The sequence below is a fragment of the Rhinolophus hipposideros genome (assembly GCF_964194185.1).
Source record: "Rhinolophus hipposideros genome assembly, chromosome: 25".
NCBI lineage: Eukaryota > Metazoa > Chordata > Mammalia > Chiroptera > Rhinolophidae > Rhinolophus > Rhinolophus hipposideros.
The window spans coordinates 11,973,117-11,998,859 of NC_138071.1; the positions used below are offsets into that span (position 1 = coordinate 11,973,117).

General features: G+C 37.6%; 1 protein-coding gene and 1 pseudogene across 4 annotated transcripts in view; one reads left to right on the plus strand and one right to left on the minus strand.

The window, feature by feature from the left end:
- GRM8 (glutamate metabotropic receptor 8) overlaps positions 1 to 25,743 on the minus strand; it is a 707,399-nt gene that overhangs the window by 263,400 nt on the left and 418,256 nt on the right. The window lies entirely within an intron of this gene.
- On the plus strand, positions 13,529 to 14,570 carry LOC308493064 (annexin A1-like; annotated as a pseudogene). Its single transcript has one exon. The product of its transcript is annotated as an annexin A1-like (transcript).

A 25,743-nucleotide genomic window follows, 5' to 3' on the forward strand; every position in this document is an offset into this window, starting at 1 on the left:
GCTAGGTGTTGTTAATATTTCATACGTTTAAGTTTATTCTACCCCAAAATATTCTAGATTTAATATAGCATTATTTTATTTTAATGCTACTGCAATTTCCCTATTAATCTATATATTTCTCAGCATTTAACAATTGGAATAAATTTATATGAGGGCTGACAATTAAGTTCGCGAACTCATCCTAGAAAAAGTGCTACATACTTCATTGCTGAATATCCTACGGTCATCTTTGAAGTGCTCCCCTTGGGAAGCTGTGCACTGATGCCAGTGCCTAGTCTACCTTTCAAAGCAATTTTGGAACTCTTTTTCTGGAATGGCCATCAGAGCTGTTATATTATCCTTGATGTCCTGAATGTTATCAAAATGTCTTCCTTTCGAAACTTCATGGACATTACCCGGAGTAAGATTTTCACTGATATATCCCCTCGCGCGAGCGAAGTAAGAGAAAATATAAACATGTGGGATTACATCAAACTAAAAAGTTTCTTCACAGCAAAGGAAACCATCAATAAAACAAAAAGGGATCCTACTGTATGGGAAAAGATATTTGCCAATGATATATCTGATAAGGGATTAATATCACAAATCTATAAAAAACTTACTCAACTCAACTCCAAAAAAACAAAGAACCCAATTAAAAAATGGGCAGAGGACTTGGGGAGACATTTCTCTAAAAAGGACATACAGAAGGCAAGAAGACATATGAAGAAATGCTCAACCTCACTAACCATCAGAGAAATGCAAATAAAAACCACAATGAGATACCACCTCACTCCAGTCAAAATGGCTATTATCAATAAATCAACAAACAACAAATGCTGGCGCGGATGTGGAGAAAAGGGAACGCTAGTGCACTGTTGGTGGGACTGCAGATTAGTGCAGCCACTATGGAAAACAGTATGGAGGTATCTCAGGAATCTGAAAATGGAACTACCCTATGATCCAGTAATTCCACTCCTAGGCATCTACCCGGAGAAATCCAAAACTCCAATTCAAAAATCTGTATGCACTCCTATGTTTATTGCAGCACTTTACACAATAGCCAAGATATGGAAACAACCGAAATGCCCATCGGTAGATGACTGGATTAAGAAGCTGTGGTACATTTATACAATGGAGTATTACGCAGCCATAAAGAAGAAAGAAATCTTATCATTTGCAGCAACATGGATGGATCTAGAGAACATTATGTTAAGTGAAATAAGTCAGAAAGAGAAAGACAAGTACCATATGATCTCACTTATATATGGAATCTAAAGAAAAGACTATGCGAATGAACTAATCAGAGACAGTTTTGGGGACGCGGAGAAAAAACCGAGAGTGGTTAGATGGGTGTGTGGGAGGGGGTTGGGGATAAGGGGAAAGGTGAAGGGATTTGGAGGCAGCTGGTGACCACAAGATGGCCTCGGGGTTTTTTTTTGTTTGTTTGTTTTTGTTTTTGTTTTGTTTTGTTTTGTTTTTGAAAATTAATTTGGGGAAGGTATTCTATAATGTTGTGGAGATTTTGTTGGGTATCCGATGGGCATGCGTCCTGTTTGGGAGACCACCTCAGGGATGCTGTGGATACCTGATCATGGCATTGGACACCAGAGGCTGGACATTAATGAATGCCAACTATAATTTTATATATATAATGTGATGGTTCGGTGTGGGGTCGGAGGGATGGTGGATGGGGGGAGGGGGGTTCACAGTGTGAGGGATATGGATGATGAACGTCTAAGTATTACCTTGTTTTGTACACCTGAAACTAATAAATAAATAAATTTATGAAAAAAAAAAATGTCTTCCTTTCAATATTTCCTTTATCTTCGGGTAAAGAAAGAAGTCATTGGGGGCCAGATCAGGTGATTAGGGAGGGTGTTCCAATACAGTTATTTGTTTACTGGCTAAAAACTCCCTCCCAGACAGTGCCGTGTGAGCTGGTGCATTGTCGTAAAACAAGAGCCATGAATTGGTTGGCGTAAAGTTCAGGTCTTCTAACTTTTTCACGCAGTCTTTTCAGCACTTCCAAGTAGCAAACTTGGTTAACTGTTTGTCCACTTGGTATAAATTCATAATGAATAATCCCTCTGGTAATCAAAAAAGGTTAGCAACATCGTTGCAATAAGTTCGTGAACTTAATTGTCTGACCTCATATACAACACTTTCCTAATAAATTTTAATGAAGATGCCCCAACTTAAAAAACATACTCTTCCTTGGATTCTCCTTAAGAAAATCAACTTCATATATAATGGATTTATTTTAATTCTCAAATACCGCACCATCTTAGTAAAGGGAAATATTTAAATTTTCACTAGTCAAACTATTTATTTTCTTGACTATTTATAAACTCCAGCTAGTTTGAGTGAAGATTAAATTATCCAACTTTGCATATCATTTTCTTTTAAAGTAAAGGTCAGAAGGCTTTCTAGTGACTATTGTGACCCATGAGTCAAAGGACCCTAAGTCTTTTTTCTATAATGTAAGTACATCGTGACAAACTAAAAGACTGAATGCTGTCACCATTTCTAAATTTAAAAAGAAATTATTCGATTTCTTTTCAGGCTGTTTAGACAATGTATTTTTCCATTCCCCAACACTCCAACCTCATGATGATACTTAAAATTTTTCAGAAATCAATTTGCTCCTCACTTCTTATATCTGTGTCTCTCTTTCATCGAAAAGACGAATGTAGGAAGCTGACAGTGACTAATCAACTTAATTGGCTGTAAAATTTCATTATGCTATAGTTTCTAAAGTTAGCCTTTATGCATTGCTATAAAGTGCTAAATATTGTCAAAGGCTGTATGTCAGCCATCCATTTAAAACACGAATTGTGATGTGTTTTTAGTGTATAGCTTAAAATTAATGACACGTTGCAAAGTGTTTGTGTGGTGGGAGATGGAGTCAGCCTCATAAATTTTACTGCAAGATTATTTTATGTTTTCATCAATGAAATCTAAAATTCTGACATTATCTGATATTCCTGGAACATAAAGTAAATTCTTATTGGTCCAGGTAATACCACGTGTACCTTAGTTAACATGTTTCACACATCATGGTATATCTTCTTGGGTTTTTTTTCCAACTTACTAAAAGGCAAATCTGCTCAAGGTTGTGAAGTTGCTCTATATGTAACAATGTGAGTTCCTAAGATGAGCCTGACATAAATTTTAAATTCTTTGACTGACTGACACAGTGTTGAGCTTCACTTTCTAAGAATGCTCATTTCTTAGGATATAGTTTAGTTTTGTAAATTGAGATATTAGGGGCTATTTTCCTTTTCTTGAAATTATGTATAAAATGCTTCTAATGTTAATGAAGTGAAGATCTAATAAACACCTGGCCAAATTCAGTGGGGGGAAAATAAGGAAGTTACATCAGTCCTTTTATTTCCCAGAAAGGAAACATCCATTTTTTTTTACTACAGTCTTAGCATGTAGAAAAAATCTCACACTCTAAATTTGTAGATTAAAAAGTATTTCTTTGTTTAGTTTCTCCTTGACTTTTTCTTAAGTACATAGCAACTGTTTTAAATAAATCATTTTCTTGCAGTTTCTGTGGACAGGATGGTAAGAGGAAAGAGGAGAATTTGTGAGCTGCCATGAATAAATACGTTATGCATATAGGATCAAATTTGAAAGTTATTCTGAATTCCACAAGAATTCCATATGCCTCACTACTGACACACCAGAGACGAGGCTGTCATGCTATCCATCGTGCTTTCCCAAAACCTCACATGTCAGTAGTGACAGGCATAGTGAGTAACTTTTAAATGGGTGACAACCTTGCCAAAAACTGGAGCACACTCTAAAACGTAATCACTATCAAGTTAGCTAACATAAGTCATCTTTCACTGAATTTTAACTGATTAGGGTTCAAGGATAAAATAGGGGAGGATGGGAAAGAAACATAAGCGTGTTCAATCATGCAGGAATATCTCCTGAGCACTAGGATAGGCAAATGAAATGTGTCCGCCTCCCAAACTGCAGAGGGATGAACACATGGGCCCTGTGCTAAGGCAGAAAGACAAACCGGCAGATGGAGGCAGCTGCCCGCAGGAGAAGGAGGACTGACCCGGGAGGCAGACCTGGATTCAGGTCCCAGCTGCCCAACTGCGGCCTTGGAAACTATCCTGAACCTCATTAAGCCTTCAACTGGCCGAGCTGCTCACAGAAACCTCTGTGATGGTGTCCCCATCTCTCCGGCCTGATCTGCTGGTCCCACCCCACCTCTCTCTTATCCACTTCCGGGTCCTTGGCTATAAAATGAGGTCTCCGAACCACAGAACTTCACTTAGATATCTGCTCTGTAACTTCCTTCTCTCCTTCCTGAACGTGTCTTTGTCAGCCTCCAAGCTTCAGGTGAGACGTCAAGTTAGACTGGAGTAATGATACTGAATATTTTTTTTTTCAATTTAGCAACCCAGATCAGATCAAAGAGCAACTTGAATGCTGGGTTTAAAGACTGAATATTATTTGGTTGGAAACAGAGAGACAAGAATGAATGGTATTTAAAATCATTTCTGGGAATGATGTGAAAAGTGAATCGAAGCAAACATAGCTTGAAGGTAGAGACACAAGTTGGGAGGCAGGGTATGTAAAGGGCAGAAAGAGGTTGAAACAGTGGAAAAGAAAGAGAACACGAGAAAATATATTTCAGATGTCAAATAGAAAGTATTTGGGCACCTGACTAAATCTGAGAGTAAAGGTTTAAGACTAGATAGGATATTAGCACCATTAACAGAATTTGGAAAATCAGGTGAATAAGAAGGTTCAGTTTATGACAGCCCCCCTACTGCATCAAGACCTCAGCTAAAAAATGACTTATTTTTAATATTCTGAAGTATTTATTGCATCCTCTACCATAGTACACTTTACATAAATTTGTTGAATTATTTAAAGAATAAAGGGTCCAAATGTTTAGAGTAATCATGTAACAGTGATATGGCTGGTCATTTATTTATAACATTGCAATAATTTAAGCCACCTTGAGCAGTGCTGCCCTACCACCAATGAATTCCCAGAGAAGTCACAGTTCTAACGCCACGACAAGTGACTTTGTGTCCTTGGTCAAGTCATGATCTTTCAGGCATCTGTTTACCTCTCAGGAGAAATTAGGGGATTGAACAAGGTGATCAATTAAGGTCCCTTCTGCCATAAAATTCTGGATTCTAGGACATGTTTTCTTCATTCTTTTTCCTCTTTAAAATCCCTAAGATCACTTGAAAATTACATAAGGGTATAAGTGAACAAATACCAATAAGCTCAATTCTCCAAAAGACTTTAGAATAGCCATTAACTGAGCTACCATTGACCGGGAAATTTTGCACTTAAAAAAAAAAAAAAAAAAAAGAAGCTAAACATCAGCCTGGATTTGTCTTCTCTCACTCTTAGTCTGGTTAACTGTGTCACCACCTTTCAATTATTCTTAGACTTGAGCTACATATCGAATCTGATTCCTCACCAAGGGGAAAAGTTTTCAGTTCTCTTTTTATTTTGATGCAATGGTGGTGAAAGAAAAAAAATATGGAAAATTAGATCAGAATAATGAAAGGGAAGAGGGAGGACACAGATAATTAATATGGGCAGGGCGCTTTACAAATAGCATCTCTTTACTCCTAAATTATTGTTACTCCTTTTTTACAGATAAAACAACTAGAGTAAGACTCAAAAAGTTGGGTGATTGACCTAAGGTCACACAGCTGTGGCAGCAGATGGTAAAAGTCGGGTCTGACTCAAAATCTCTGCCACTGTTACTACACTTCCTCCTCCTCTGTGAAACTTTTTTTAATTCTTCCAACTCAGGTTTAATTTTCACTTCTTCAAACTCCTGTAACTTTCAGCCACTAGTCACATGATTGACTTGTCTCCTAAATTAAATAGTAAATAGAGATTCTGTGTGTGTGTGTGTGTGTGTGTGTGTGAGTGTTCTGGAGCAGGAATTAAAGAATATTATAAAGTAATACATATTTTTACAGAAATAATGACTAATAAATATTAACAAATACTAAAAAGTGACAATATTTATACCAAAATGTAGTAAAAGGGAAAAATACATTTCTATAACATTTTAAGCATTTTTCTCAACTACAAAATAATCACCTTGCTTGTGAATTTCTGCCATACGCCTGAGATAAACTTGGCATAAAATGACTGAACTTCATAAGCAAGATGACTGAATATTGTGGTGAAAGCCAAAGCTTATAAGGCTTATAGATTTATGTTTATAAAAATTAATAGAGTGTTTTCGCTTTGGAAGGTGAGTGTATGTGTTCATAAGTCTATAAGACTTCTCTGGGAAAATAACATCAAGTTGAAAAGAGAATTGCACACTTAAGTTCTGCTTTGTGGATTCTACAAGTAGGCTTTGTCAACAACATGTATAAACAGATGTACTGAACTAATGGAGTGATTTGAGCCTCAGCCTTATCTATTTACAAAGAGCAGAGAAAATGAGAAGATAGGGTCCTTTGCTCTGTATCTTGGGTAATTTGAATGCAGTCCCAAGAACTGGGCTCTTAGCTGCCTGAGGACATTTCAGGAGATACTTGTAAATCAACCACAGAAGAGCCCTACATGAGCCCTCAATAACTTCTCTCCTTTGTGCCTGGCAGGAATAGGAAAATGCTTCAAGCAGGTGCCAGGTGTCCCCTTCAGGTGTCAAATTTTCCATGCAATGCCCTAGGGTTTTTATAACACTGAAAACCTTGGGTAAGAGGCAAATAAGATTAAGAGTGTACCTTTAGGCAAAACAACCAGTTTAAAAAAAAAGACATTCCAAAGAGGAAGTTATTTCATACATATATCCTTAAGTACCCAAAGAAAAGGTGCTTGCTAAATTCAAACAGTTGCATTTTTCCCATACCCATCTTAGATCATGTACCTTAGAGACAAATTTAGATTCAAAAAAGTGTATAAAACTGTTGATAAATAGTAAACTCAGTAGTTAATAGCAGTTTCTCTCTTTAAAGCATATTAAAGCTCCCCCATAAAAGAATTCAAAATTTCCTTTCATAATTCCCACTTCAGCAGGTAAAACTTCTAATGCCCCTTTCTCCCCCAAATATTTTATAGTTATTGCAATCCCTGTGACGTGGCTTAGGATTTGCCTTTCAATATATATATTCTAATTACAAAAGTAGCACACATTCTTAGAAATGGGGGGGAAGCATAAAGAAGAAAATAAAGAATGGAAGTAAAAACTAAAATAAACAAATGGGATTATATGAAACTGAAAAGCTTCTGCACAGCAAAAGAAACTATTGACAAAATAATGAGGCAACCAACTGAATGGGAGAAGATTTTCGCAAACAGTTCCTCTGATAAGGGGCTAATATCCAAAATATACAAGGAACTCATGAAACTCAACAACAAAAAAACAAACAACCCAATTGAAAAATGGACAGAGGACCTGAAGAGACATTTCTCCAAAGAGGATATACAAATGGCAAATAGACATATGAAAAAATGCTCAACATCGCTAATCATCAGAGAAATGCAAATGAAAACCACAATGAGATATCACCTCACCCCAGTCAGAATGGCTTTCATCAACAAAACAAATAGTAACAAGTGTTGGAGAGGCTGTGGAGAAAAAGGAACTCTCATACACTGTTGGTGGGAATGCAGACTGGTGCAGCCGCTATGGAAGGCAGTGTGGAGGTTCCTCAAGAAATTACGAATAGAATTACCATATGACCCAGCAATCGCTCTCCTGGGTATCTACCCCAAAAATATAAAAGCATTTCTCTATAGAGACACGTGTACGCCAATGTTCATTGCAGCTTTGTTTACGGTGGCCAAGACATGGAAACAACCAAAATGTCCTTCGATAGATGAATGGATAAAGAAGTTGTGGTACATATACACAATGGAATACTATTCGGCGTTAAGGAAAGATGATATAGGAGCATTTGTGACAACATGGATGGATCTCGAGAGAATAATGCTAAGTGAAATAAGTCAGACAGAAAAAGCAGAGAACCCTATGATTTCACTGATATGTGGTATATAAACCAAAAAGAACAAGACAAACAAATGAGAAACAAAAACTCATAGACACAGACAATAATTTAGTGGTTACCAGAGGGTAAGGGGGTGGGGGGTGGGTGATGAGGGTAAAGGGGATCAAATATATGGTGATGGAAGGAGAACTGACTCTGGGTGGTGAACACACAATGGGATTTATAGACGATATAATACAGAATTGTACACCTGAAATCTATGTAAATTTACTAACAATTGTCACCCCAATAAAATTAATAAAAAAAAAAAGAAGAAAATAAAGAATATCTATTCGCCCATCATGTTAACTGCATTTGCATATCCATCTGTTGCCTTACATCATTTCTCTCTTTATTTTTTAAAATTAAGGTGACTCTGTGTATACTTTTTAAAAATATGCTATAGTCACTTCTATGGTGAAAACTCCCCTGCATTGTAGGAACATACGGTTTTTATGCTTGCATTGTAGTTCACTTAATGGATTCAGGTTTTTGCATTTAATTATTCTCTGATACTCAGTGTGATATTTGGTGCAAGGTAGGAATCTAACATTATGTTTTCCAAATTGTAAACCAATTCTCCCCGACTATTACCCCAGATCTCTCTGATATCAGACAGATCAAGATTTGGGTCCCTGCCTCTGAATATCTTATTCTTTACTCATAAAATGGGAATTTACACCAATGTCACAGGGTTTTTGTGAGGATTAAGTGTAGGGTATCTGGCACATTATATAATGAATAAATGGACACCATTATTTGTCACGTGGGACTTAACCTTCTATGAGGTGCAGTGCTTTTCCAATTGCACAAACAAAAGAAACAAAAATATAAACCATATACATACATACATATATATACATATATTTATTCAGTAAACATGATAAAGGCAATTTAATTTCAATCATTCGGAACAACCACCCTACAGCCAATCTGCCTGGGTTCAAATCTTAACACCACCATTTACTAGTTATGGAACTTTGATTAAGTCCCTTAACCTCCCATGCCTCAGTTTCTTTATCTGTAAAATGGGGATAATAATAGTATCTGTCCATAGGGTTGTTGTCAATAATTAAGTGAGTTCAGATATATATAAGGCAGTTTGAAGAGTCTGTTGAAAATAGTAAGTAGTGTATAAGGGGATGTTGTTATTCTTATTATCATCATTCATCAAGCTTGTATTATACATTAAGCACTGTGCTGAATATCATGGTAAACTAATACCTGGTCCCTGACACTGGGGCTAAGCTTTAAAGGGTAAACAGGAGGGATTAGGTGAGAAGGGGAAGTGGGGAGATCACAAAATGCAGCGTGACAGTAGCGGCCAAGGCCCAGTGATAGAAGGGGCAGAAAAGAATAAGCAGCGGAAACAAGGCTTGTGAAGCTGGAGCCAGGCAGGCGTGTAGCACAAGTGAGGCCTGAGAGGTGGGTGGGGCCAGATTATGGGATCCCGCAGGCTATCTGGACTCAATTTGTCTTCTTCCCAAGAGCAGTGGGAAGCCATTGAAAGGGGAAATAATCAGCTTTCCAGTTCAAAAAGAGCACTTCAGAAGAACAGACAGGAAGGAGGAGTAGGCTGGGTAGGAGGTTATTTCATATCCGAACAAGGGTCTATGGTGGCATGGGCCAAGGTGACGCTGAAGATGGAGAAATGTAAATGCACTTAATATACGTTAGGTGATTAAAGTGACAGCATTTAGGTAGAACTGAAGCCAAGGGTTGCCAAGAGTGATGTCTGGGCTACGGGCATATATATTTGGGCAGACCCTGCTGCTCAGTGTCTAGGCCAGAAATACACCATTCCACTGGCTAACTGCGTATTTGTCGAATGGGCCATTAATATCATGTTTTGGATCCTCTTAAGGGACATACCACTAGCCTGCACCTCCTGGAAATTGTCTGCTCACTTGGCACTATGGGAATGAATCCTGCCTCATTCATGACATTTGTATGTTCAGGTCAAATTTCCATGACTACGTCTATATTTTTGTGTTCCTTACAAACTCCCTAGGATGTAAATGACAACCCAGACACTGGGGAAAGAGATGGCACAGGAATTGTTTCCAAGACTGTGTTATCTCTGAACAACTGACTACAGTCGTTCTATCTGCCAGTTATCAGTGGTATTCTCTCAGGCATTCTCTTTTGAACAAAACTCTGAACAGTAAATATGACAGTCGCCATAAAAAATACACATAGGAAATAAAACCTTTTCTCTTTCCACTCTCTCGTTCCACCTACCTACTCCCCTATGTTCTTGCACTTTTTCTTTTAAGATTTTTTTCAACAACGAAGTAATATTACTATAAAAACATATTTATAGTAATAATAGCTAGAGTATAGACTCTAGAACTTGTCATTAATAAAATAAGAATGTTCATGCTAAAACAACCTCAAAAATCATCTTATCTGCTGTTTTGGAACTTCATAACATGACCTATTAGTGGTTCTTAAAATCAATGTGGTGGGTAACAAATGCATATTTTTTAAATAAAATAGAAGTCAAGCGCAGCACATACAGTAACAGGAAGTATTGTTTCTTGAAACTTTTTCAGTTGCAAGGCATGTGTATCTTGGATTGCCATATACAATAAATTATTAAATTGGCATGTACTCAAAAAGAGTTTGACACCCACTGACGTAGTCCCATCTTCTTATTTTACAAATGATACAGGAACTCTGTGTGATTTCTCCAGGGCCGACAGCTGATGAGGACGCAGAGCCAGGAACAAAACCCTAACCACCTAAATCCATGACTGTTCTCTTTATATCATGTTGCTTTTTCAGCCGCATTTCCTCTCCCTTTGTATTTAAGATCCATTGAGAACGAGTAAAACTTGAGGGAATCACTAAATGAGTTTGCCCATGAGCAATGAAGAGCCTTGAAAGAATTCATTAAATGAATTATGCGATGAAATGAATAACAAGCAGGTGCGAGTTACGGTGCGTTCTCATGCCAAATGAAACTGAGTGTCAGTGGAAACAAATCACATTCAAAGAACTATGCTTTTTGGTTAAAAATGCCAAAAATAGGAAAGCAAAGGATTTTATAATAAAAATTTACATTTAAAAGAGTCAACCAGAGTATGTTAACTGCATGTCCTTTAAATGAACATTTTAGGGCACCTGTGGTTAGTGCTGGACCACCCAGATGAAAAAGAAAAACAATTGTTGCCGCTGTGCAATGTGGTCAGGCCTCTGGGTGACTGACTGGGTCTTTCACTTTTCTTCCCAATTTTAGGGGTCACCGCACAGGCGGAGGTATAATGCCAGTGGATGATTAAAGCAGATCACAATCTGTCTGGGCAAGTTTCTGTGTCATCCTTCAAAGGGACAGGGACCAGACAAGATGACCTCTCTTGTTGCCTTCCAATTAATTCGCTCAGCCTCTGCTTCATCAGACATCGTCAGGGAAGCAAGCCACCCACTCGTGCCAAGTCCTCACCAGGAACCAGTAAACACACAAGCTGTGGACTGTTTAATGAATTAGCAGGATGTATCTTTCAGGCATCATTTTTGATTTACGGCTTGTTTCTAAATATTATTTTCTCTCCCAATAATCTGCCTCCTTGGGTTGGAGCTACCTCCTTTGCACCCCAACAGGACCAAATACGGATCCAAAATACGTCTTAGGTTAGTATCGATGTTTGTTCAACCAACTGGAACCAAGTTTCTTTCTAAAGAACTGCGTGTCAATGAGATAATCCCAATTAGCCTGCATAAAGCCTCCATCCGTTTTGCTTTAATATTCTATGAAACGCCAGTCTAGGAAACTGTTATGGGATATAACAGAGTAAAGCTGGGAGAACTTTTGTCACATAAACTAAAGCTATGCATTCTACTTTTATGTTTAAATAAATGTACATAAAAGGCAGAGTCAGTAAGGGTATTTTCGTTTTTGTTTCTCTCCGCATGGTCTAGTAGGATACTTTCCATAATAGAGGAAATAGAATATCTGAGACTAACAGATCCAAGATGAGGTAACTGCTTATTTCAAACCCCTCATAAATCAGGAACCTGTGGCTGTATTTCATCACTTCCTACATAATCAATAAAACATTTGTATTCACTAAACAGAACGCATACACACTGTTACCTAAGATCAAAATTTGTAGCTTTTGATTAGGAACATATATTACAATGGAAAGGGAGTAGATTTGTTTGATAAGTCTTTTTTTTAATTTTTAAATCTAACTAATATAAACTGTGATGTCCTTCAACATTACATATAAACTAAATTATAGCTCATGATTTAATGTGAGTTCTATTGGCACCTAGAAAACTTTCCAAGACAAAAGTGGAATTGTGGCCCTGTGAAGACTAAATGAACCATCATGACTGTGTTCTGGCAACAAGCCCCAGGTTCACCATGAGAGATGAGGCATGGGAATCTCTCATCTTTACCCCTGTACATTAATGTGAAATTTAAAAAAAAAAAGAAAATATTTTCATATTTAAACTTTCGATGCATGTAAATGCAAAAGAGAACTGAAAATATTTCCATCTGTAAACTTTCATCACATGCTTTGAATATCAAATTTTGTGAGAAAAATTATAAATAGAAATTTGATATATTTAGAAACAATGTGAAAAATCATAGCCTGAAATTCACTTTAAATTTATTTTTAACAAATCTGCTTTTTGGATTCTGTTCTCAGTGGTTTATTTTTACTCTCCAGATTATGTTATTAGCATCAAGGATGTGGATAGAAAACAGGGAGATATAATAAAGGAAACATTTAGACGTAATGGGTCAAGTATACAAATATTCATAAACAGCCTCTTTTTAAAAGCTGATTGAACATTTATTGGGCTCTATTATGAGGCAATTACCATGCTAGACAAATTGGAAATGTTCGTATATAATCCACGCAATAACTTTATGAGGCAAGTTTTATTATTCCCATTTTTTAGATAAGAAAACTGAGTCTCAGGTTAAATACGCATAACCTGCCCATTATCAAAGATGTAGCAAGCTGGAAAGCCAGACTCCAACTATGTCTGTCTATTCAAATTGTCTTGGTTTTTTCATTACAACTTAGGCTTGAACAATTAAAAATGTGCCCAGATACAGCACAGTGGATCTAAGATTAAGATATAAACTTTTTACCAGGTCCTTGGATCAACCATCTCATTTAACCACACTGTGTAAGCACCTGCTCAACATTTGGCCATTGACTTTCTTGTGTATTCAGCTTCTGAATGAATTGGCATTTAAAACATGTGAGTGTTCTATAGTCTTTCAATCAAATGCTTTTAGGGATGAGACAGAGTCATCTAGTAAACCACCCTGTCTTTCAGACCCAAGCTTCTCACAAGAGCATTTATGCTTCTACTTTCTCATTGCCATTCACACCTTGATTCCTGCAGTTTGACTCTAGCTCAAACACACATCAAGGCTATCTGGGCAGAGACCATCAGTTGTACCTCAATACTAATTCCCTGCCATTTCCATAGTATTAGAACTCATGTGTGAAAGGCTGAGAGAAGAGTCTCTCTTTAGTTCTTTGGAAGAAGGTGGATGAAAAGAAACTTATTTAAAAATGGCTATGGTATCAGAATTCCTCAAACAGGCCTGGTTTATTGAAGATGAAGAGCAGGAATACATTAACACTGTGAAAGGATCCAAAGGTGGTCCCGGGTCAGCAGTGAGCCCCTATCCTAGCTTCAATCCATCCTCAGATGTTGCTGTCTTGCATAAGGCAATAATGGTTAAAGGTGTGGGTGAAGCAACCATCATTGACATTCTCACCAGGAGAAACAATGCACAGCATCAACAGATCAAAGCCGCATATCTCCAGGAAAAAGGAAAGCCCTTGGATGAAGTTCTGAAGAAAGCCCTTACAGGTCACCTTGAGGAAGTTGTTTTGGCTCTATTAAAAACTCCAGCCCAATTAGATGCTGATGAACTCCGTGCTGCCAATGAAGGGCCTTGGAACTGATGAAGACACTCTGAATGAAATTTTGGCATCTAGAACTAACAGAGAAACTAGAGAAATTAACAGAGTCTATAGAGAAGAACCGAAGAGAGACCTGGCTAAAGACATCACCTCAGACACATCTGGAGATTACCAGGAGGCTTTGCTTTCTCTTATTAAGGGTGACTGATCTGAGGTTCTCGGCCTACGTGAAGACTTGGCTGACTCACACGCCAGGGCTTTATATGAAGCAGGAGAAAGGAGAAAAGGGACAGATGTGGATGTGCTCAGTACCAGGCTTACCACCAGAAGCTATCCCCATCTTCGCAGAGTGTTTTGGAAGTATGCCAAGTACAGTAAGCATGACATGAACAAAGTTCTGGACCAGGAGATGAAAGGTGACATCGAGAAATGCTTCACGACAATTGTGAAGTGTGCCACAAACAAGCCAATGTTCTTTGCTGAGAAGCTTCATCAGGCCATGAAGGGTGCTGGAACACGTCATAAGACCTTGATAAGAACTATGGTTTCCCATTCTGAAATCAACATGAATGATATCAAAGCATGCTATCAGAAGTTGTATGGTCTCTCTCTCTGCCAAGCTATCCTGGATGAAACCAAAGGAGATTATGAGAAAATCTTAGTGGCTCTCTGTGGAGGACAGTAAACATTCCTTTGATGATCTCAAGCTTTTTGATCAGAAGATTTTTTTAATCATATCTTTTCAATCCATATTATACACTTAAATAGGAAAGTTTCTTCAGCAGGATTAGTCTAGCTAACTGCCTTCTGAACACTGTAGCCTATAAATCATTTTTTGTATCACAACTCTGTACAATAGAAATAATTTTTTAAAAATATATTTACCCCAACTATAAAACCCCATAAACAGGTTGTTATAGTAACATTTCCTGAGAAAGATGTCTATGTAACAAAAAACAAAATGATTTTACTGGAAAAAAAACCAATAAACAAAAAAACTCATGATTTTTTAGCAGGGCACAGGCTTGACCAAAGTAAAGACTTGATTTTCTAACCTCCTTTATGTCTAAATATAGTTCCAATAGGATGTAAACAAATATACAGATATGGTGGCAACTTTGGGTAACCTTTCTTAAAACACCTGGGCATGTGCCCTTTGTTTCTGCCATTTTTCATCCTTTCCTCCATCCTCCATCTCACTGAAGCTCTACCTACCATCTGGACCCAGGAGGAATCACAGAGAAGTATGGTAAAACAGAGCAGCCACTCCATTCCTAAACTGCCTCCTCGGGATTTTACCGGAAGAAACACAGAGTTCCATCTGGTTGAAACAAGTGTTCTTTACCCTCTCTGTTACTTATTGCTGCACCTTATCCTACATGATACACAACCACGACCTCTTTGTGAGGACGGTAACCCACTCCTCACATTGTAACTTTTAATTGTACCAGTCTTTATGAGGTAGCATGTAACAGCAGGAAAAAAAGAAAAAATTTGTAATAGAAATTCCTTTACTTACTAGCTCTTTTGTCAATGGCAAATGTCTTAACCTCTCTTGCTCTCAGTATCTTCATCAGTGAAGGAGGGGAAAATGACCTCCTACCTCAAACTGTGTGATCTACAGTCAATCAAATGAAAACTACAATTTCTTTTGTCCTTTTTCTACAGGATCCAAGTCATTTTGAATTAGAGATTTGATGCCTTTAACTTTAAAATACCTTTCAGCCCTAGTACCTCTTTTCTGGTTTTCCCTGCTCACCAAATTAAGGGACAGCAAATAAATCAATTGTCATTTATAAAATAAACAAGGAAAAACGAAACCCTTGGAAGGCACTCTCCTTTTTACTGTTTCTAAAATTATCTCTGTATCCTATCTGATTGTAAAACAATGGTCCAAAAGGGCAGGGACCATGTGCATTTTCATTCGTCGTTTTATTTCCATGCACATGGTAACATCTCAGTAAATGTTAAAGGCCCACCTCCCAATCCTTCTACGACAGCCATTCCTGCAAAGGAGCCTTTCTTCTGTCATGTAATGAAAAGTTGAGAGTGGATTTAGGCCCTACCCCTACAGGCTACCTCTACTGACAACCTCTGTCCTCTATTTTCTAAGTACCATCTTATAGCCAATTATGTTCCTTGATAAGAACATATTCTTATTCCACACACTTACAGCCTAATAATAAATAAAATGATAAATAAATAAAATAGACTCAAGGGAGGCCGGTTGGCTCAGATGGTTAGAGCGCGAGCTCTCAACAACGGGGTTGCCGGTTCAGTTCCCGCATGGGATGGTGGGCTGCGCCCCCTGCAACTGGGGATTGGAAGTGGCAACTGGACTTGGAGCTGAGCTGCGCCCTCCACCACTAGAATGAAAGACCAATGACTTGGAGCTGATGGGCCCTGGAGAGACACACTGTTCCCCAATATTCTCCAATTAAAAAAAGACTGAAAATATACATTAAAAAAAAAAAAGAAATATGCTGACTTCCCATATGCTGAAAAATAAAATAAAAAATAAAATAAAATGACTCAAAAGCTCTTTAAAGTTATTATAGTTAGCATGCATGGACTTTTGTTGGTCAGTTGGATGCATGGGTCTAATTTAGAAGAACAGATTAATCTGCAACGTTTTGGAACTGTGTGACTATTTTTCACGTGTTTTTTTCTCACAGTATTGGTTCTTTCTTCTTCCACAGTTAGATTATATCTAGCCAAGATATGAGGGAGACTCCTGTGCCTCTTGTTTCTGCAATTCTAGATCATTTTTTCTCCTCTAGCCGTCCCCCTTTCTTACCATCCCTGCCTAACAAGTGCCTGGTATCAGCGAGATAAACTTTCACAAAAAGATATTAATGACTGATAATGTTCAAGGAGTTACCACCCTGAGTGCATTTTGTTAACACACCTTCACTTCTGGAATGGATGTCATCAGCATGTTACATGTAGGAAAGAATCATTGAATTTACATGGCCATTCATTTCAATTATCCCAATAATAATCCTCTTCTCAGATTTCCCAGAGTCAACAAAAAAGGGTTGGGGGGAAGGAGTACCGTGTTTCCCCCAAAATAAGACCTAACCAGAAAATAAACCCTAGCATGATTTTTCAGGATGACATCCCCTGAACATAAGCCCTAATGCATCTTTTGAAGCAAACCTTAATATAAGACCCAGTCTTATTTTAGGGGAAACACGGTAACAACTCCAGCCAAATTCTACAGTATTTTTATTTGATACCAGGCACTTGAAATTAAATATGTAAAAATATTTAACTTTTTAAAGGTTCCCTAGGTATTATATTACTAAAAACATGCTATCTTCCTTCAAAAGTGAAAATTCACTATTAAATAATAAATACGGAATAAAAATATTATCAAATCAATTGCTTTCTTTTCCTCCCAATCTAATTAAAAGAAATGACCCTTCAAGACCTTTTATTCCTGTTATATTTACAAAATTATAAATAAAGGGAATTTTGTATTCTCTTTGATCAATTTTGCAAGTGGTATTTCATCTCATCTTCTTTATTAATTAATTTGCTATTTTTCACATTTTTGCTTTTTTCAAACTTCATCATAATTATCCGTAGCTTTTACTTGTTGCAGCATATACTTCTGTGCTCTAATAATTTGTGGATCCTTAGTTCTATTTTTGGATATTTGATTTATTCTCTTCTACATACTTGTAAATCATCTGATCCCAATTACACAATTTCTTCAACTAAGGTAAATCCTACTGAAATATAATTTTTAGTAGTTTCACTAATTTTCAGAAAAATTCCTAAACCTATCATTTCTTGATCAATTTTTTTTCTCTTAAATAAAAGATGTCAGCTGAGGGCCGACCCAGTGGCTCAGGCGGTTAGAACCCCATGCTCCTAACTCCAAAGGCTGCTGGTTCAATTCCCACATGGGCCAATGGCCTCTCAACCACAAGGTTGCCGGTTCAACTCCCACAAGGGATGGTGGGCTGTGCCCCCTGTAACTAAAAACGGCAACTGGACCTGGAGCTGAGCTGCACCCTCCACAACTAAGACTGAAAGGACAACAACTTGACTTGGAAAAAAGGCCTGGAAGTACACACTGTTCCCCAATAAAGTCCTGTTCCCCTTCCCCAATAAAATCTTTAAAAAAAAAAAAAAAGATGCTGAAAAATCACATACAAATGACTAAAATAAGGGGAAAATCTCCACCTAATTCTTTGTATTTGAAAGTTTCAAGTTAGAAAATACTCTTGCTCTGTTAAATCCAACTAAAACAACAAAAGTCATCTGAAATATCTATAGTTATTCCATCTTCCAAAAATTTCCTTCATATATCCTTTACAGTTATTTTATTCCTTGTTCCCAAATTGTACAGGCATACCTCATTTCATCACTTTGCTCTATTGCACTTTGCAGATACTGTGTTTTTTAGAAAATGGAAGATTGGTGGCAACCCTGCATTGAGCAAGTCTACTGGTGCCATTTTTCCAAAAGCATTTGCTCACTTCGTGTCTCTGTGTAACGTTTTGGCAATTCTCTCAACATTTCAAACTCTTTCATTATTGTTATACTTTTTATAATGATCTGTAATCTTTGATGTTACTATTATAATTGTTTTGAGGCACCAAAAACCATGCCCATATCAGACTGCAAACCTAACTGATAAATGTTGCATGTGTTCTGACTTCTCCAACTGGCCATTCCCCTATCTTGCTCCCTCTCCTCGGGCATCCCTATTCCCTGAGACACAGAAATGTTGAAATTAGGCCAATTAACAACCCCAGCTTGGTCTCCAAGTGTTTAAGTGAAAGAAAGAGTCTCACATTCTCACTTCAAATAAAAAACTAGAAATAATTAAGCTTAGTGAATAGGGCATGTCAAAAGCCGAGGTAAGCCAAAAGCTAGGCCTCTGGTGCCAAACATTTAGCCAAGTTCTGAATGCAAAGAAAAAGTTCTTGAATGAAATTAAAAGTTCTACTCCAGTGAACACACAAATGATAAGAAAGCAAAACAGTCTTATTGGTGATGTGGAGAAAGTTTTGTGGTCTGGCTAGAAGATCAAACGGGCCATAACATTCTCTTAAGCCAAAGACAAATTCAGAGCAAGGCTCTAACCCTTTCAATTCTATGAAGTTTGGGGTAGGGGGCAGGGGTATTAAGGAAGCTGCAGAAGAAAAGTTTGAAGCTAGCAAATGTTGGTTCATGAAGTTTAAGGAAATAAGCTGTCTCTATAATATAAAAGTACAAGGTAAAGCAGCAAGTGCTGATGGAGAAGCTGTAGCAAGTTATCCAGAAGCTCCAGCTAAGATAATTCATGAAGGTGGCCACACTAGACAACAGATTTTCAATGTAGAAGAAACAACCTTCTATTGGAAGAAGATGCCATCTAAGACTTTCATAGCTAGAGAGAAGTCAATGCACAGCTTCAAACCTACAAAGGACAGGCTGACTCTCCTGTTAGGGGCTAATGTATCTGGTAACTTTAAAATGAAGCCAGTGATCATTTACCGCCCTGAAAATCCTGAGGCCCTTAGGAATTATGCTAAATCTACTCTGCCTATGCTCTGTAAATGGAAATACAAAACCTGGATGCCAGCACCTCTGTTTAAACATGGTTTACTGAGTATTTTAAGCCCACTATTGAGACAACTGTTCAGAAAACAAGATTCCTTTCAAAGTAGTACTGCTCATTGACAATGCACCTGGTCATCCAAGAGCATCTCTGATGGAGATGTACAATGAGATCAGTGCTGTTTTCATGGCTGTTAACACAATATCCATTCCGTAGCCCATGTGTCAAGGAGTAATTTCAGTTTTCACATCTTATTATGTAAGAAATTCAATTTGTAAGGCTATCACTGCCATAGATAGTGATTCCTCTGATGGTTCTGAGCAAAGCAAATTAAAAACTTTCTGGAAAGGATTCACCATTCTAGATGCCATTGAGAACATTCATGAGTCATGAGAAGAGGTCAAAATATCAACGTTAACATGAGTTTGAAAGAAATTTATTCCAACTCTCCTGGATAATCTTGAGGGGTTCAAGACTTCCGTGGAGGAAGTAACTGCAGATGTGGTAGAAACGGCAAGAGAACTAGAATTAGAAGTGGAGCCTGAAGATGTGGCTGAATTGTTGCAATCTCATGATAAAACTTTAACCGATGAGGAGCTGCTTCTCGTGGATGGGCAAAAAAAGTAGTTTCTTGAGATGAAGCCTATTCCTGGTGAAGATGTTGCAAATATTGTTCAAATGACAAAGGATTTAGAATATTACATGAACTTAGTTGATAAAGCAGTGGCTGGGTTTGAGAGGATTGACTCCAATTTTAAAAGAAATTCTACTGTGGGTAAAATGTTATCAAACACCATCGCATGCTACAGAGAAATTGCTTATGAAAGGAAAAGTCAATCGATACAGCAAACTTCATTGTCGTCTTATTTTAAGAAATTGCCACAGTCACCCCAACGTTCAGCAACCACCACCCGGATCAGTCAGCAGCCATCAGCATTGAGGCAAGACCTTCCACCAGCAAAAAGTCATGAATTGCTGAAGGCTCAGATGATTGTTAGCATTTTTAGCAATAAACTATTTCTTAATTAAGGTAGGTAATTGGTTTTTCAGACATAAAGTTATTGCACACTTAACAGACTACAGTAGACTGTACACATCACTTTGACATACACTGGGAAACCAAAAAAATAATGACTCGCTTTATTGCGATAACTCACTTTATTGCGGTGGTTTGGAACTAAACCCATCTTATCTCTGCGTTATGCCTATGCATGCTTTTTTAACAATTCTTCTTATAACGATCTTCCTGAATATCCCCCCTATTTCAGAGCCACTCACATATCCCTTCTGCCCTAGAATGTGGGGGAAATTGATTTTTCCCCACTTCTTGCAATAACAAAATATAATTACATTAAAGGACATGAAGAATGAATTATAGTTTACCCTTTAAATGGGCTTTATCATAACAATACAGTTAAACATACAAGTAGTAGCAGACCAAGAAAAATTTAGACTAATTAGGCCTTGACTCTATGAGATAAGTTCACAGAATATGCCTGTGAGACAGCAATCAGGTCGATTGAGTCGATTTAAAACAAACAAACAAAAAATCAACTCAGAAACAGGAACAGAAAAAAACACCTCAATAGTTTTGCTTTGCAGCTGATGTAAAGCAGCCTTAATGAAATATAAACCATTTTTTTGCAGAGAAATAGATTTCATACTGTCCAGAGCAGATTTGAAATCTTGTAACATATGGCATTCTAAATTTGAAACAGGCTTTTCTGAACTACCTACATGATCAAGGAAGAAGCGAAGGAGAAACGGCATCAAACATGGTAGGAAGATAGGAAAACAAGTTATGTTGTTTCCAGTATGTACTTAGTTTTTCTACAATATGATTTATGACATACAGTAAGATAATCACTACAAACATTTTATATACATTACAATTATCTTGTGTTTCCTTGTTGCCAGAAGCCATACTGAAAGATAAGATAGCCTAATAATGTTCAAAAGACTAACAACAACAAAAAGGACATGGCAATGAAACACAACAGAGTAATTACTATTCAGTGGGGAGACCAACGGAAGCATTTTTTTCTCTAGCTGTAATCAGTTTATAATCCTGGCCCTGCCAACAAGGCAACACATAAAGAAACAGCAAGAAACTCCTAGTCAACTTTAATGTCATAAATTTATGGTACCTTCATGCTCTGTATCTTCACCGCCCTGACAGACGATGGAGAATACAGTTCTTAGGCGGCTGGTCCTTTCATCAAACCAAGCATCCAGACCAGATGTACAGGTTAATGTTCCACAACAGCTCATTTTTTTTTAATGTAAAAACCCCATAAAGCATGACAAATAACAGGTTTAAAATATAAATAACTAAAACAAAAATATCAGAAAAAAGTACCTTCTTGTTTGTGACCAATAGCCTACAGAAGGAGGAAAAATGCTCTCTCTAAAATATGTGGATATTATCTGATATCATGACTTGCAAAAATTATTTAATTTTAGTAGAATAGAAAGTGTAAGTTACCTTCTGCTACTTTAGCCATTTACGTTTCCTATAGTGACTTTCTAGAGAAGGTTTGTTATACAGTTTATGTCATACAGACTCAGAGATTAATCTATCTGGAAAAGGAGGGAGATGAAGACTCTTAACTTGTTCAAAGAGTTGAATCACTAACGAAATTTTTCAACTTTTGGAGTATGAAATTCATTATTTTATTTACTTAATTCCAAAGCTAGTCTGTGTAAGAGCATATCCTTAAAGATATTGTTAAGGATATTCTACCTTTTGAAAAAACAAACAAAAATGCACATTACTGGCATAATCAATGTGTGTATTGAATTTATTCTCATTTAATAAATATGGAGAAACTCTACTTTCTAAAAAGAAATTTACTTTTAAGTAGCTCCATAGATGGCAATAGATAGTATACTTATTCATACCAACATTTTTAATTAAGTGTTCAATATGTGGCTTGGTGTGAGTACTTTTTCAAGTAGTTGTATTAGGCAACGTATTCAACCATTGTATCCACATTTTATTTAAAATATTGCTTCTTTTTTCATTAAAGATGATGGTTATAAGTCCTAGAAGTGAATCAGCTATGTTTTCAGATGGTTGTGCCAAGGAAATCAGAGGGTAAACAGAAATTTGCCAAGTCAGAAGCCACCTCTGGAGCTAGGGCTGCACTAATGGTCACAGGAGCATATGGTAAGAACAGTCCAGAGTCCCAGGGGGTGAAGGTGAGTGGGGAAAGCAGCAGTGATGCCCCAGAAAGTATAGATGCAGGCAGGACGACAGGGACGACTGGTGACTTGGTAGGTGAGAGTCTGGGGCTCTGAGAAGAATGACTTAATATGAATGTCAAGGGGGTGCCAACTGCTTTGCTGGAGTACAAAGTGTAAGTCAGATGCCTTTCCTGCGGGGAGTAAGGAGGAAATTTGAGATCCTCATTAACTCTTTGAGACTACTAGGGTGCCATTTGATGAATGACAATGCCAGTTTTCCAAATGGAGCCCAAGCATCTGCTGGTAGGAACATATGCCCTAAAGTTACCCACTTATTAAAGGAGAGGGTTACCCCCACCCAAAAAATGTGTCTGCGTAGGAATGACTTGTACGTGTACATCATGTACACGCAGCTATTATATTAAAGACAGAGACAGAGATAGAGACTGGGAGAGATCTATTCAGGCATAGCACAGAGTTCCTAAGAATATTCCATTCTTACTTTAAGAAAAAGAATCTGAGATGTCACATTTAGATAATCGAGTGTCTAAACTTGCTACCAGGTTTCTTTGTCTACATTCACTTTGACTTGCATTCATATCACAGACCTTCTTTTAGACTTATTATATTTCTACCTCCTGCCATAGATTCATATTTTAATATTTATTTTAATTAATATTTAATGTTACTTAATATTTAATATTCATAGTGTCTTTATTGTTTCATATGAGATAGCTTCCCCAGACCACTTCTTAAAAGTCCTGCTGTAACTAGGGAGGCTGCCAGCTCGGGGTGATGACTCACATTGAGTTCTACAGACTTTCGATTTAAGTACAGGATCGAGGAAGGAGGTATTCTCTTCTCTCCTTGTTTAGCAGCTCGGAAAGAGAAACTGACTTGTCAAGTCCCCGTCAGTTCACAGAACTGACATGATCTGACATGTCAGAGCATAGCCTTGACATGATCTTTCAAAGTATTCCGCTCATAATTATCGCATGTTGCCATCAGGTGAAAAATAGCCTCTCGGGCACAGCTTGCGGGTAAAAGAACCATTGGGGTGGTTAACTGAATTCCATTTTTTTAAAAATGCAACTCTAAAACAGATAAACATCAATTTTAATCAGGCTATTAATCACTATGCTGAAACTGAACATGTAATTACAGGGAAACGGGTTTTGTGGAAAGATGACGAGATGGAGACAGAAATACTGAACATCTCGCCCAAGTCCCGTATTCCCCCTCCACGTGGGTACAGACTCACTGTGGCTGTTTGCTTCTGAAACCAGGAGTGCCTGGCATTTGTGAATATCCTTTCAAGGAAGCTCATAGATTATAAGTGAAACATTTCCATAGTGGTGATTTAAAAGGCTGTGGTACATGCAAAATGTTGCTATTATCTGCAGTCTCTGGAAGTATGGTTCTCTGGGGCAGGGGGGCACAGTGTGCCCCTCAGGAGCAATGAACTGGGAGAATCCAGGAGAGGGAACTCAGATTGCTTGGGTCCTGGGTAGCCTCTCTCTGTCTGATCAGTGTCTGTTGTCTTGATGGGAACTTAAAAGAACGGCACAGTGAAGGGTTGTGCTCTCTTCTAAGCAATATCCATTTCCCCTGAAAACCCAGAGTAATCAAAACGATGTTTAAACCCGTGTTTTGCAACATGTGGTCCCTGAACCAGAAATAGTAGCAGCACCTGTCAGGGAACTTGTTAGAAAAGTAAATCTTCAGTTCCGACCCCAGTTCTACTGAATCAGAAACTCTGGGCTGGGCCCTGGCAATCTGTTTTAACAAAGTAATTGTGAGTCGCTGTAAAATTAGAGCCATTGGTTTCAACTGTAAGCAATTAGGTGTAGTTATTCTATGTTACTCTAAGCTTTAGTCACTAATTAATCTGAACCTGGTCGTGTCCCCTGGCTTGACTCTCACAGCTCTTACATTTTAAGTAGTTTCAACCTAAAGCACAACCACAGAGCTGGGAAATAAAGCCAATTTTCTGATTTTTTTTTTTAAGTCCTCTATGTAAGTTATCGGGTCAATTTTCCATCCCGGTCACAAATAGTATATTCACACTGTCTATGCTGTTTCAGTGATTGAGAGAAACTAAAGAGTATTTGTCAACTCTCAACATAATATCCAGCCACAGCGTGTGCCCACTTTTCTTTGGCCCCCTTCTGCACTGCCCCTAAGCTCTATACAAGCTCTTTCCTCATCCCTCATTCTTTCTCTCATCTTATTCCCTATTGAGGTCCACTCTACAGAATTTACATGACAGTCTTCCCTGCAATATAATTTGAATTTCAGAACTCTCTTTCATGTTCATACTAATCCTCTTGTACCTTCTTTTCCTAGACACAGAAGAAAGTTGGAAGGAATGTGTTGTACATGATCATACAACACATGTGATCTTTTTTCACGACAGTTTTCCTATCAGCTTGTTTTCACCTCTTTACTTGATGATTTGTTTTCTCTACCTATGATAAAAAGTGTCCTCCTCTTTTTCTACTTCATTTCTGATCAATACGTGAAAAATTAAAGTAACAGTTTCCTTGGTAACAGCTACCCTCCCACTGCCCTTTTATAATCTTTTGCCTGGTTTGGTCTGTTCAAATAAGAGATGGTTATGCTAGAGTGGAAAGGTCACTGCAGGACAAAAGATTCGTATTCAGGGAATAATTTTAGCACTTCAAGACTTATCAGCACACACCACTTAAAACTCTGAGCTATAGTCTCCTGATCTGGAAAACGAGATTAACAATTACCCTTGACCGGCATACTCTATACAACTCTTGAGAAGATCAGATTTAAAAATGTATGTGATGTCATGGTGAACACTGCAAAGAGCTGTATTAACCTAAATTACTACTATCCGTGAGGGAGTTCACAAGACGCAAAGTGAAAACAAATAGAACTAGGACTTGAAAGCTATTCCAAGTCTCCTTAGAATAACAGTGGCCTTTTAATCTATAGAGGCAGAATGCCACAAACCATTTAGGCAGGTTGATCCAATTGACTAGCTAGTAAATATTTCCAATAAAAAGCAAATGGTAATTGTTCTGTTTTGCTGAAAAGGTTCTAAGTAGAGAAAGTTAGAAAATACTGCCTAAGATATTTCCATAGT